Raw genomic sequence first — 13,534 nt, forward strand, 5'->3', positions numbered from 1 at the left:
TTTCTGCCCAAGCTTTAACTTCTTGGCTGATATCTTGAGATGTTGCTTCAAGTTTGCCACATAATCTTCTTTTCACATGATGCTATCTATTTTGTGAAGTGCACCAGTCCCTCCTGCAGCAAAACAACCCCACAACATGATACTGCCACCCTCGTGCTTCACAGTTGGGATGGTGTTCTTAGGCTTCCAAGCTTCTTCCTTTTTCCTCCAAACGTAACGATGGTCATTGTGCCCAAAAAGTTCAATTTTAGATTCATCAGACCACAGGACATGTCTCCAAAAATTAAGGTCTGTGTTCCTGTGTGCATTTGCAAACATTAATCTGGCTTTTTTATGCTCCTTTTGGAGCAATGGCTTCTTCCTGGCAGAGTGGCCTTTCAGCCTATGTTGACACTGTATTCATTTCACTGTGGTTATTAACACAATCTTATCTGCTTCGCCATCATCTTCACAAGGTCTTTTGCTTTTGTCCTTGGGTTGATTTGCACATGTCGGACCAAAGCACGTTCATCTCTGGGAAGCAGAACCTGTCTCCTTCCTGAGCAGTATGATGGCTGGATATTCCCATCTTGTTTATACTTACGTATAATTGTTTTGTACAGATGAATGAGGCACCTTCAGGTATCTTGAAATTGTACCAAAGGATGAGCCAGAATTGTGCTAGTCGACAAATCTCTTCCTGATATCTTGGCTGATTTCTTTAGACTTTCCCATGATGCTACACAAAGAAGCAGTGTGTTTCAGGTGTGCATTAAAATACATCCACAGGTGTGTCTCTAACTCAGATGCTGCCAAAAAAACAGAATCAGAAGCTTCCAAACACATGGCATCATCATTTGGGCAGTCCAGAATTGTTTAAAGGCATAGTAATCTTAGTGTATGTAAACTTTTGACTTTGCAGTAAGTAATAAAAATGCCTTAAAACATTCTCTCTCTCTCTCATTATTCTGGCATTGGCAAATATTAAAAATTATGGAAATCCTAACTGACCTAAAACAGGAAAGGTTTATTCTGATTTCATGTCAGATATTGAAAAAACATGCATATGTGTCTTTTTATATAGTGTGTGTAAACTTCTGGTTTCAACTGTATATATGCACGGTTGCTTGCTAAAGTATTCCCCCTCATTTGGCATTTTTTTTGTTTTGCTAACTCTCAACCTGGAATTTCACAGTTTTTTTTGAGGGTTTGCATCAGTTCATGGAAAGAACATGCCTACAACTGTGAACATTTGGTTTTGTTTTTTATTGTGAAGCAAACCATAAATAGGACCAAAAAACTGTAAACTTCAATGTGCATAACTATTCACCCTCCAAAGTTAGTACTTTGTAGAGCCTCCTTTTGCGGCAATTACAGCTGGAAGTCGCTTTGGATAAGTCTTTATGAGCTTTCCACATCTTGCCTCTGGGATTTTTACCCATTCCTCAAGGCAAAACTGCTCCACATCCTTCAGGTTCGATGGTTTCCTCTGGTGAACAGCAACCTTCAAGTCTAATCACAGATTCTCAATTGGATTAAGGTCTGGGCTTTGACTAGACCTCTCCAGAACATTTACATGTTTCCCCTTAAACCACTTGAGTGTTGCTATTTCAGTATGCTTTGGGTCATTGTCTTCTTGGATGGAGAACCTCCATCCCAGTTTCTAATCACTGACAGACTGAAACAGGTTTTGCTCAAGAATATCCTTGTATTTCGCACCATCCATCTTCCCCTCGACTCGGACCATTTTCCCTGTCCCTGCTGCCGAATAATATGCCCACAGCATGATGCTGCCACCACTACATTTCACTGTGGGGATGGTGTTCTTGGGGTGATGAGCTGTGTTGGTTTGGTACCAGACATAGCGTTCACCCTGGTGGCCAAAAAGTTAAATTTTGGTCTCATATGACCACAGCCTCTTCCTCCATACATTTGGTAAGTGTTCTACATGTCTTTTGGCAAACTCAAAATGAGCCTTACAATTTTTGTGTGTAAGTAAAGGCTTTGTTATGCCCACTCTTCCAAAAAGGCCACCTCTCTGGAGTGTACGGCTTATTGTGGTCATATGGACAGATACTCCAGTCTCTGCTTGGGAACTTCTTGCCCAGGTTAAGAGTTTTGACAGGTTTGTTATGGTACCATGTTCTTTCCATTTGATGATAATGGATTTGATGGTACTTCGGTGGATCATCTGAGATTGGGATATATTTTTATAACCCAACACTGACTAGTACGTCTAATGAACTTTGACACTGACTTGTTTGGAGATCTCCTTAGTCTTCATGGTGTTGTTTGCTTAGTGGTGCCTCTTGCTCTGTGGTGTTGCAGCCTCTGTGGCCTTTCAGAAAAGGTGTATAAATACTGACAGACCATGTGACACTTAGATTGTACCCAACTGGACTTCCTTTTACTAAGCATGTGACTTATGAAGGTAATTATTCGCACCAGAAATGTTTAGGGACTTCATTGCAAAAGGGTGACTACATATGCACATGCCAATTTTTATTCATTTGATCCCATAAATTAAATTTTACGCCTATATTTTTCTCACTTCAACACACCAAATTAGACTATTTAGTGCTGATGCATTACACACAAATTGGATTACAAAAATATTTAAACACAGGTTGCAATGTAAGAAAATAGGTAAAAACCCATGGTTTTCATTGATCAAATTCTACTGAGTGTGCTAAATGCTAAATTTATGATCCGACTTGTGTTTTCTTTGTGGTTAGCTCTTCCAATTAGTGATGGTGTATAATTGAGATTTATTCCACGTGAATATGTAGAGGCCCCGAGGGTTCGGTCGCTACAGAGGTATTGCATCTCACGCAGAGGTGTAATATCTCACTTCCAGGTAAGGATGGAGTGTGGCTCAGGACCCTAACACCCACATGCACTACACCACATTTCTGGGGGGCAGGGCGACAATGCTCCCAAGAGTGAGCGCAACTGTCCCTGTCCCTGGCTGGAGTGGGGGGAGGGAACACCTAGAAAGGGGGAACTCGGTAGTGTGTGGGTGGGGAGAGTAGATTCTGGGTGCACTGGAAAGTAGGAGTATATAAGGTGGGCAACATCTTAGAGTCACAGAGAAGGAGAGAAGAGAGAGAGCAGAGAGAGAAGAGGCTTGGAGCAGAAGCTCTGTATGGGCTCTGCTCCGCAGGCAGGCCAAGTCTCAAGGCCTGGTCCTGGAGGAGAAGAAAGGAGAGGAGAGGAACGGAGGAGGCTCCAGGAGTGGAGTGAAGGGACCCCAGGGGTGCGGACCGGCCAGTCGCCACCGTACGCCCGCCGCTACCAGAGTAGGGGGGTCAGGCTAAGAAAGGGAACCGGATCCCTCATCTAGTGGAGGAGAGCAACTACCCTCAGCTAGTAACCGGAGGCCGTGGCATTGCACGTGCACGGCCCCTCACTACACCCGTTAGGAAGGCACCATATAGGACCCAGGGAAACGGAACATACGTTTGACCGCCAAGGCCCGAGGCAGCTGGACAGAAATGTGGTCAATTGTGGGGTACGACAGGCCAGAGAAAGGACACACGAAGGGGGTCCTGAAAAGCATTCCGAAGGTGCCTGGGAGTTGGTCGAACCCCTCATCTGGTGAGCACAGTACGACGCGGGCAGCCATTACCGGCAGAAATAGCTTGGAGTATAAAACTGTGAGTAAAGACCCTGGACTGCATCACTGGACTCTGAGTCATTACTGTTGCGCCCGCTCACCATCACCCCCATGATCTGCACTCACTACCCTTTGCTGCGCACACAACATCAGCCTCAGCGGTCTGCCCCGCAGCGGCGGTTCTCAGTGACCGCAATCCACGGGTGGCGTAGTCGGACACTTAAGCATTAAAAACCAAGTAAACAGTTCCGCCACTGGTTTGACCACCATGAGCCACGGGACCGGGTCGCCGCCACGGAGACTACAACCCCTGACATTACACAGAGGCCCGGCCCCGGGTATTCCCCCACACACGGCCCATGGGGCGCGTCAAATACATTTGAAGACTTTGGCACTGGGGCAGGGCAGAGCAGTGCTCGTCAGACCCCTCCCCAACATGCTGACCTCATCACAATTTGGTTTTACTGTGAGGGTACATTATGGGGCAATGGGGGGGAAATTATGAAGGGGGGACATTATAGAGAAGAGTGGAGGGGGGATATTATACAGAGGGACAATGTGGGATGATATTTTGGAGAGGGGAAGTGGGGGCAAATTAGTGAGAGGAGACATTATGGGGGGACATTATGGGGTAACATTAAGGAAGGCGGCAGTGTGTGGAGGCATTGTTGATATTTTGTGCTGGAAGCACGGTGATTGACAATTATTTATTCAGGAGCACAGCATGGACAATACTTTTATACATAAGCATTTGAATAATACTTTTATTTTTAAGGGCACCGTGTCAGGATATGCTACAAAAAAGCAGAGATGAGGGAAGTCTGGAGAGATGAACTGTGGGCATGAAATCTCGTTGGAGACAAAAGGAATGAGAACGACTTCAATTAGAGAAGATGACAGCTGTACGGAAGCTGGATATAAATGTGTTTTGGTGATACTGATTATGTCTCTTCAGTACTGTGGTTCCTCTATGGTCCACAATCTGATGGTGGCTGATATCAACAACTCCCAGTATCTTCTAACCATTTTTAAGGACATACTGGGATTTGCAGGTTCACATGATACAAGTATATATGATGATATGCAGATATGACACTGCAATTGATCTCTGTACTAAGCTTGGTGATGTACTGATGTGCTTCTGGTGCTGTATTCTTGTACTGACAGTACTTGTGAAGATCCGGGGTCTTCCGTGGGCATAATACTACTCAGACAACACAGGGTGAGGGTAAAGCAGTGTGGCAATATTTTATTGAACCACCAAACAGACAATAAACAGATAGAACAGTCACAGCAAATACCCAAGATGGTACAACATTACACAGTCTCACCTTTCCGCTGGCCTGCCGGGGATAGAACAGCTGCGACTTTGGGACTTCCAGGGCCAACTACGTCAAAAAGTGGCCTCCCGCTTTTGGTAGCCTCCCACAGAGAGGAGGTAGCGGCAAAGTTAGGAAGCTGACAGACCATTGAGGTACAAGGCCAGGAGACGAGAGGGTCCCACCCTGGCCTCTCCAAGAGTTTCCATGGGGCCAGATAACCGTCTGGTCCCAATCTGGCTTTTCCGACCGTCTCCATGGGTTCTAGGTGACCGGAGGGTCCCACCTGGCAACCCCAAACAACATATCCATGGGGTCAGGTGACTTCATTGTCCCAACCTCGTCTCTCCAAATGTATCCATGGGTTCTCTGATGGTCAATGGAGCAGATCCGTATCCTTCCAATCAGGGCCATGTACCCTTAGACCAGAATCATGTAGAATCCAAATCTGTGTCTCTCTTTATAAAGCCATGCTACCAAACTGATGTCCTGAAGAATCTGTCTGATCTTTGATTCTCTCTTTCAATTCTCCCTGCTTCAGAGGCATATGTCCCTTAAATAGTTACAGTTGTCCTTTCAAGTACACATCCACAGGTCAAGGATTAGGGAGGGTATTATTCTACAGGGCTCAGGTCTCATTGTTTGTGCATTTAATCAATTTATATAGTTGGTATATCAGGGGGCTCTTGTAAATCAACAACTAGCTGGCTTTAGCATAATATGTAATTAGCATATTAACAAACATTATTGTTTCCAGACGAAGAGCAATCAACATTCTGGTTTAGACACATAATAATATATCCTTCTTGACAAGCCACAGAAATATATATACATTCACAAGTCAACACAAACACAATAGTGTATTTCTCTTGCTATAACAAATCTAGACATCTGGCTGATTAAGATAAGAAGCTGTTTCATCACAGTAGTTCTGGTGATGTATTAATGTACTGTTGGTGGTCCTGGTGTTGCATTCATCTGCTGTTGACAGTTGTTCTAGTGGTGAATTCATGTACTGACTGTGGTTCTGGCACTGCATTCATGTATTGATAATGGTTCTGATCTTGTGCAAATATAGCAATCCATATTGTGCTTCATGGCTATGTTAAAACTGAAAAATCCCCAAAACTTAGATTTTTGAGATTATAAGGAGGATTAGGTTGAGTTTCTGTTCCAAAACTCACTTTAAGTTTGGGCGTGTTAATGCTGATGTGGTGCCTCTGCGGGTCCAGTCGCCACAGAGGTACTGAATCTCAGCCAGAGGTGTGGTACCCCACTCTCGGGTAAAGAGGGAGCACTACCCGGGACCCACACACCCACATAAAACACCACATCACTCCAGTAGGGAAAGGCAAGATTGCTCCTGAGGGAGAGCACAGTGCCTGTCCCAGTCTGGAGGAGGGAACTAGGTAGAGGAGGTGGGTGGAGGAAGTAGTTTAGAGGAGCACACAAGGAAGAACTAAAGGTAGAGGGGACCACGTAGAGTGACAGTTAGTGACATGGGTCACATGACAGACAGTATAAAAAGACAGGTAGAAACATTTAGAAGAGCCCAGTGAGTGAGGACCGTTGAGGAGTAGGGTCCAGACAGAGTGAGGGCCCAGTCAGAGGGGCCCACTAGGAGAGAGAACGAGAGGAGCGAGGGAGTCAGAGAAGGGCTCCAGAGACAAAGAAGTGATCTTAGGGGCACGGGAAGTGCGGAGTCTACCCGTGTACCCGAATTCACGCAGACCGTAGTCGGGAGAAGGTATCAGGTCACAGTAGGGGACCGGCCCCAGACTAGTGGAGGACTGCAAGACTCAGCTAGTGACGCGCCCCCTGGGCCATATTCTTTAGGGGAATACCCGGAGCCGGATCAGATGGGGGTTGTAGTCTCCGAGTGGCTGTGACCCGGTCCGTGCCCAGGGTGTCAAGCTCAGAGTATGTGGCAGTCCTACAGATGTTACAAAGTTCGTTATGTCGACTACGCCACCCGTTGGATTGCGGTCACTACGGCCGCCGCTGCAGCAGGGTCCGCTGAGGCTGATGGTGTTGGTGCAGCTTTAGATAGTATAACCCCCAACGGGAGGGGTATGGCCTCAGGGGGTCAGGTGCAGAGGATGGGGGTTGTGGTGGTCCAGCGTAGATGTTAATTAAAGACAGAGTCGGGTTGTGCAGTTCAGGGTGTTTACTTACTGCAGATATTCCGGTCACTCCGGCCTTGAGTGACCACCCGAGCCGTGCTGCATCCACCAGGTCCTGGATTCAGCCAACCCCCAAGCAAGTCCGGAGCGTGTCCCTGAGCCCTCCTTCTTGTCCTTTCTTCTGGCCGTCCCCACCAGGGATCCACCTAGGTCCAGCTCCCTCGGGCCTTCTGTTGGGAGACCCTTGGCCTTGGGTTCCCTGACCCTACACGTGGTTTGCCTTCAGGGTAGATGTGGTGGGTGGCCGTGGCAGATCCTGCCCACGGCCTCCGGTCTCTGGCTGAGGTGTGCTTAAGCCCCCACCAGTTTGGGATCCGGTACCCTATTGCCAACTCTTCACCCTAGGTTTGTATGTGGGTTCTCAGAGTTCCTTCTTGTTTCCCCCTCTGGGTCTTTCTTGCTCCACTCTCACTCTCTCTGGGGCTTCTCTGCTCTCTGCTCTCTTCCTCTGACTTCTCACAGACTGACAGACTGACTGACTGACTGTGGCAGACTGACCCTGTTCTTAGATGGTGCCCACCTTAAATACTCCCTCTATGTGTGAGCTCAGGTGACCAGCACCCAATGAGCTCCTATCTTTACCCAGGCTGCTCCCCCTATCTGCCCCTACACTACTGGGATGTACCACCCCCCTCCCACTCCAGCCAGGAACAGACTCGGTTGTACCTGCACATTTCTAAGTGGGAGTACCGTTGGTCTGCTCCTCGGAAATGGGATGTGTGTAGTGCATGCAGCTTTCTGAGCTCAGCTCCACACTCCATCCTTACCCGGGAGTGGAATATCACACCTCTGGGTTGAGGTGCAATACCCCTGTAGCAGCCGAATCCTCAGGGTGCTACATTCCCCCCTGGTAAATCACAGCACGTCCTCGGGCTGTAAGATATAAAAACATCCACAACATACAATTTTTTTCATAAACAACATAATAAAAACATATAAAACATATATTAGCAGCATCATAAAACTTTTCATATTAACATTCTTGTTTCTGGTTCCTCCTCCGGACACTGTGCAACGTGTGCCCGGGAAAAGTGCAACAGTTTCTCTAGAAAACCGGTAGGGGGCGCTTTAGGAAGCGCAACTATATACAAGGGATATGGCCGCTCTCAGTCCTCGGCCAGGTAATGGGAATAGGGATGACCGCTCTCAGTCCTCGGTCAGTGGGATTAAGGGAAATACGGGTAACAGTTCAGTTCGCTGGTCCCAACGGGGACTATATTAGCAACAGTTCACTGTGCCCCGACGGGCAACTATATACAGCTTGTACTCTGCTGTACTTAACGACGACGTCCTCCTGCTCTTTCTTTGTGGTTACCTTTAGCTTCAGACCCGTCCGGGTCCTCTTGCTCGATGGTCTCTGATAAAGCCCCATCCGTGCTGCATGTTGAATTTTATCACAGTCCCGGTGGAAGGGGGACCATGTGCTGCACGGGGATTCCTCCTGGTCCGGCTCTTCTGCTCCGCGCTCTTTATTTGGGCTTGTTGTTCCCGGACCCGCCTCTCTCTCCGCTCCCTCTCAAAGACCTCGAGCTGCTGGCGGCAGCACTCTGCACGCTCCGCTGCGGCTGCCCGAGTCTCCTGAGTGAACCCCATGAGGTCTTCTCCGGTGGGGTCCCACTCAAACTGTGCCTCCTCTAGCGGGGGCGAGGTCCTTTTTACGGGCTTTGGAACCGGAATCAGGGGCTCGTCTAGGGGTCTCTCTTTCCGGAGTCGGGGATGGTGAAACTCCGGTGGCCATATAAAGGGCTGCCCATCCGGGCACGTATGTTGGGCGAACAGGTCTTCACCCAGGTGCGGCACTCTTGGTTTTATGGGCGCGGTGGTGGTGGTGCCCGGGTTGCCCAGGCCTTGCGGCCAGGCCTGGGGCACCTGGAAAGTGAAGGGCACCGTAAGGACGGCGGCGCCCTGGGCTACTTGGCCCTGCGACCAGGCCGGTGGCTCCGCGGAGGTAGGGGGCGCTGTTGGTATTGCGGCGCCCGGGGGTACTAGGCCCTGCGACCAGGCTGGTAGTACTTCCTGCTTGGTCACGCCCGGGGTCGAAGCGTGTGACGTCACAGGGGTCGCGGCTCCCGTTTGAGGCCTAGTCTGCGGCGGTGACGTTGCAGCGACGGGCACGGCAGGGGATACTTCGGGCTCTGCGACGGGGAGCTGGGGCAGGCACGCGGTTTCCCGGCTCGGGGTATAGACGTCCCCTTTACCTGCTTCCATTCGTTCGGCTCCCTTCTCGGCGCCGTCTCCGGCCTTCAGTCCTCCTGCGCCATCCTCAGAGGCGGTCTGTCTCCTCGTCTCGGGTGGCGTGCTCCGCTGACGGGTTCTTGTCTGCTGGGCCATCTCTCGGCTCCACTTCGCTAACGTCTCTCGCTGCACCCGGGCCATCCTCCGTGCAAGGCCCTCCAGCGCAGTCTGTGCACACTCCCGATCTCGGTGGAGCTGTGCCAGGACCTCCACTAAGCCTAGTGGGGTCGTTACTTCTAGCAGGCTCCTGACCAACGGGTCGGTGCTGCTCTGCTCTCCTCTTGTTGTCTCCAGCAGGCTCCTGGCCAGCGGGCCGGTGCTGCTCTGCTCTTCTTCCATCTCCGGGTAAGCTTCTTCTGGACTCAGCTCTAGGCTTCTTGTCTCCGGGTGCGCTCTCTCCAGACTGCTCCAAGCGACACCCATCTTTGCTCTCTTGTTTTCAGTCCTCCCACTTCGAGGGCGGTCCCGGGGCCACTTGGTAATTGTCAGCTCCAGGGGCAGTTCTTTCACGCTGACAGACACCTCTAGCATCACAGTCTCTGTTGGTGGGGGCGGTTTCCACTTTTGGCGCCATTTTCGGTCCTGGCCCACGATGGGAGGTGGCCTCTTGCCATCCTCTGGCACGCCCATAATGGCGTCCGCTCTGACAAGGCGGGAAACCTTTGGAAATGGCGGGAATCGTCTCCCAGTGGCGGGAAACTCTGCAGATGGCGGGAAAAAGCTGTTAATGGCGGACAACCGGCGGGAATCGACCTGTGATGGAGTCCGATGGCGGGGACCCTCCGGAACCGGCAGGAGACTTCTTTTTGAGGTAAACTTGTTCTTTTCTTCAGGCACGCAGTACCCGGGTGTTGCGGGCACGTAATCCTGCCGACTACGCCAAAGTTGACGCGCCCCCTGGGCCATATTCTTTAGGGGAATACCCGGAGCCGGATCAGATGGGGGTTGTAGTCTCCGAGTGGCTGTGACCCGGTCCGTGCCCAGGGTGTCAAGCTCAGAGTATGTGGCAGTCCTACAGATGTTACAAAGTTCGTTATGTCGACTACGCCACCCGTTGGATTGCGGTCACTACGGCCGCCGCTGCAGCAGGGTCCGCTGAGGCTGATGGTGTTGGTGCAGCTTTAGATAGTATAACCCCCAACGGGAGGGGTATGGCCTCAGGGGGTCAGGTGCAGAGGATGGGGGTTGTGGTGGTCCAGCGTAGATGTTAATTAAAGACAGAGTCGGGTTGTGCAGTTCAGGGTGTTTACTTACTGCAGATATTCCGGTCACTCCGGCCTTGAGTGACCACCCGAGCCGTGCTGCGTCCACCAGGTCCTGGATTCAGCCAACCCCCAAGCAAGTCCGGAGCGTGTCCCTGAGCCCTCCTTCTTGTCCTTTCTTCTGGCCGTCCCCACCAGGGATCCACCTAGGTCCAGCTCCCTCGGGCCTTCTGTTGGGAGACCCTTGGCCTTGGGTTCCCTGACCCTACACGTGGTTTGCCTTCAGGGTAGATGTGGTGGGTGGCCGTGGCAGATCCTGCCCACGGCCTCCAGTCTCTGGCTGAGGTGTGCTTAAGCCCCCACCAGTTTGGGATCCGGTACCCTATTGCCAACTCTTCACCCTAGGTTTGTATGTGGGTTCTCAGAGTTCCTTCTTGTTTCCCCCTCTGGGTCTTTCTTGCTCCACTCTCACTCTCTCTGGGGCTTCTCTGCTCTCTGCTCTCTTCCTCTGACTTCTCACAGACTGACAGACTGACTGACTGACTGTGGCAGACTGACCCTGTTCTTAGATGGTGCCCACCTTAAATACTCCCTCTATGTGTGAGCTCAGGTGACCAGCACCCAATGAGCTCCTATCTTTACCCAGGCTGCTCCCCCTATCTGCCCCTACACTACTGGGATGTACCACCCCCCTCCCACTCCAGCCAGGAACAGACTCGGTTGTACCTGCACATTTCTAAGTGGGAGTACCGTTGGTCTGCTCCTCGGAAATGGGATGTGTGTAGTGCATGCAGCTTTCTGAGCTCAGCTCCACACTCCATCCTTACCCGGGAGTGGAATATCACACCTCTGGGTTGAGGTGCAATACCCCTGTAGCAGCCGAATCCTCAGGGTGCTACACTAGCAAACCGGAGGATGTGGTATCTCTAAGTGCCATAGCCAAAACCACACACATTCACTGAAAAGGTGGCCATATAGGACCAATGGGACAGAGAGGACGTCGCCCGACAAGGCCAGCGGCCACTGGTTTGGGACACTGTGTGTGAGGCGTAGGGCAGGAGGGCGAGAGCCAGCGCAGAGAGAGACGACCCGGGAAAGGTACACAAGAAGGGGGTCCCGATCAAGTGCACCCAAGTTATCTGAGAATTGACTGGATCACTTCCCCGGAGGACACAGGACTCGGTGGGCTGTTATAACCTGCTGGCAGTTGTAACCTGGAACATCATAAGAACTGTGAGTAAAAACTTGAAGACTGCACCCCGCTATGTCCCTGACTTAATTGCTGCATTATCTGCCTTGCACTACACCAACAACAAAGCTACCTTTTTATTGCCCTGGGCCTAGCTCTATCCGTGGAGAGCTGAACCATCTCTGCTGCATCACCAATGGCTCCAGTGGATCTGAACAGCAGCGACGGCCACCTATAGCCGCATACCACAGGAGGCGTCACTAATCTTTATCCCCAAAACTTTATTCCCCTCTGTTATTGACCACCCGGGGCCACGGACCGGGTCACGCCACCGTGACTATCCTAAAAGAACAAACCAGCCCGGCGCTGAGTACTCCACAGCCCCAGGGGGCGCGTCACTGACTTTTTTATTTTGGAGCACAAACTGAGCAGAAACTCTTCAAATCCTATTCAAATACTTAAAACTTGGTTCTTATGATGTATTCATGTACTGACGGTGGTTCTGGTGATTCATGTAAGTACCACTTTAAATTTTTTGTGGTCTTTGGTATTGCTTCAGTATTGAATAAGAAAAAATATGAAAAAATATTGCCAGCTCACCTGCAGCAGTTGATCAATGAACAACGGTGGAGCACGGATAAACGTCCTGACCAGACGTGAATCAAATTGATAGAAGAAAAGGAAATCCAGCTCTTGTAAAAACAATTAATTCATTTAATCCAAAATATAAAAATATGATACAAAAAGGCTTTGAAAAAGGACGCCTTAGCTGTGTTCGAAACGCAATGCTCTAATGTCCTCTATTCATTTGAACGCTAATATGGTTGGTCATTATGTCGGATGATATACAGTATGTACCTTTTTGCATCATATTTTTAGATTTTAGATTTAATACATTCATTATTTTTATGGGAGCTGAATTTCCTTTTCTTCTATCAATTGTTTCAGTATGACAATGTGGCCAGCAGACCAGAACATGTTGTGCACCCCTGGTCTATTAATAAAAGGATATTCTGGAACTTTAATATTTTTTTATTTTTTTTGATAAGACATCAGTATCAGATTAGTGGCGATCCAACTCATCACCCAAATAGATCAGCTGATTGAAAGGGTCACAGGGGCACTTTGGCAAGTGCTGTGTCCTTTTTATTGTCTTCCAGGTACGGTTAAGAACACTTAGTGGTAGCTATACCCGGTATTTCAGCTCAGTCATATTCACTCATATGGGACTGAGCTATAACACCATGGCACAGATACTATAAAATGTATAAAATGCCTCATCAATCATTTGCGTGGTGGGGGTGTTGGGATATTGATATTGTTAACTTCTAGGGAAAGTCCAGGAAAAACTTTTTGTCTTTCTATATTTTAATTTCCTCCTGTATTTGAGAGATATGGACAATTTGGCAAATCATTGAGTTTTTTCCCGTAGCATGCATGAGTTGCTGTATTGCTTGTACCCAGCTATCATCAACTTAGGAAAAGTAAAGTAAACAATGGACATATACACGTGGTCAAAATTGTTGGTACCCCTCGTTTAATGAAAGAAAAACCCACTATGGTCACAGAAATAACTTGAATCTGACAAAAGTAATAATAAATTAAAAATCTTTGAAAATGAACAAATGAAAGTGAGACATTGCTTTTCAAACCTGCTTCCACAGAATTTAAAAAAAAAATAAACTCATGAAATAGGCCTGGACAGAAATGATGGTACCTTTAACTTAATATTTTTTTGAACAACCTTTTGAGGCAATCACTGCAATCAAACGATTCCTGTAACTGTCAATGAGACTTCTGCACCTCTCGAC

The 13,534-nt window shown here is 49.0% G+C and overlaps 1 long non-coding RNA gene across 4 annotated transcripts in view; it reads left to right on the forward strand.

Moving 5' to 3' along the window:
• LOC141257638 (uncharacterized) overlaps positions 1 to 13,534 on the forward strand; it is a 169,435-nt gene that overhangs the window by 50,629 nt on the left and 105,272 nt on the right. Inside the window, exon 5 of one of the 4 annotated variants that reach the window (XR_012318093.1) lies at positions 4,371 to 4,492. The exons of the other annotated variants lie outside the window; for them this stretch is intronic. This is a non-coding gene — a long non-coding RNA (uncharacterized lncRNA). Of the gene's footprint in view, positions 1 to 4,370; positions 4,493 to 13,534 lie in introns of those variants that run through there. 4 annotated transcript variants of the gene reach the window in all.

The sequence above is a fragment of the Phyllobates terribilis genome, unplaced genomic scaffold, assembly GCF_046119375.1.
Source record: "Phyllobates terribilis strain yellow unplaced genomic scaffold, ASM4611937v1 Scaffold_3__8_contigs__length_932513732, whole genome shotgun sequence".
Classification (NCBI taxonomy): Eukaryota; Metazoa; Chordata; class Amphibia; order Anura; family Dendrobatidae; genus Phyllobates; species Phyllobates terribilis.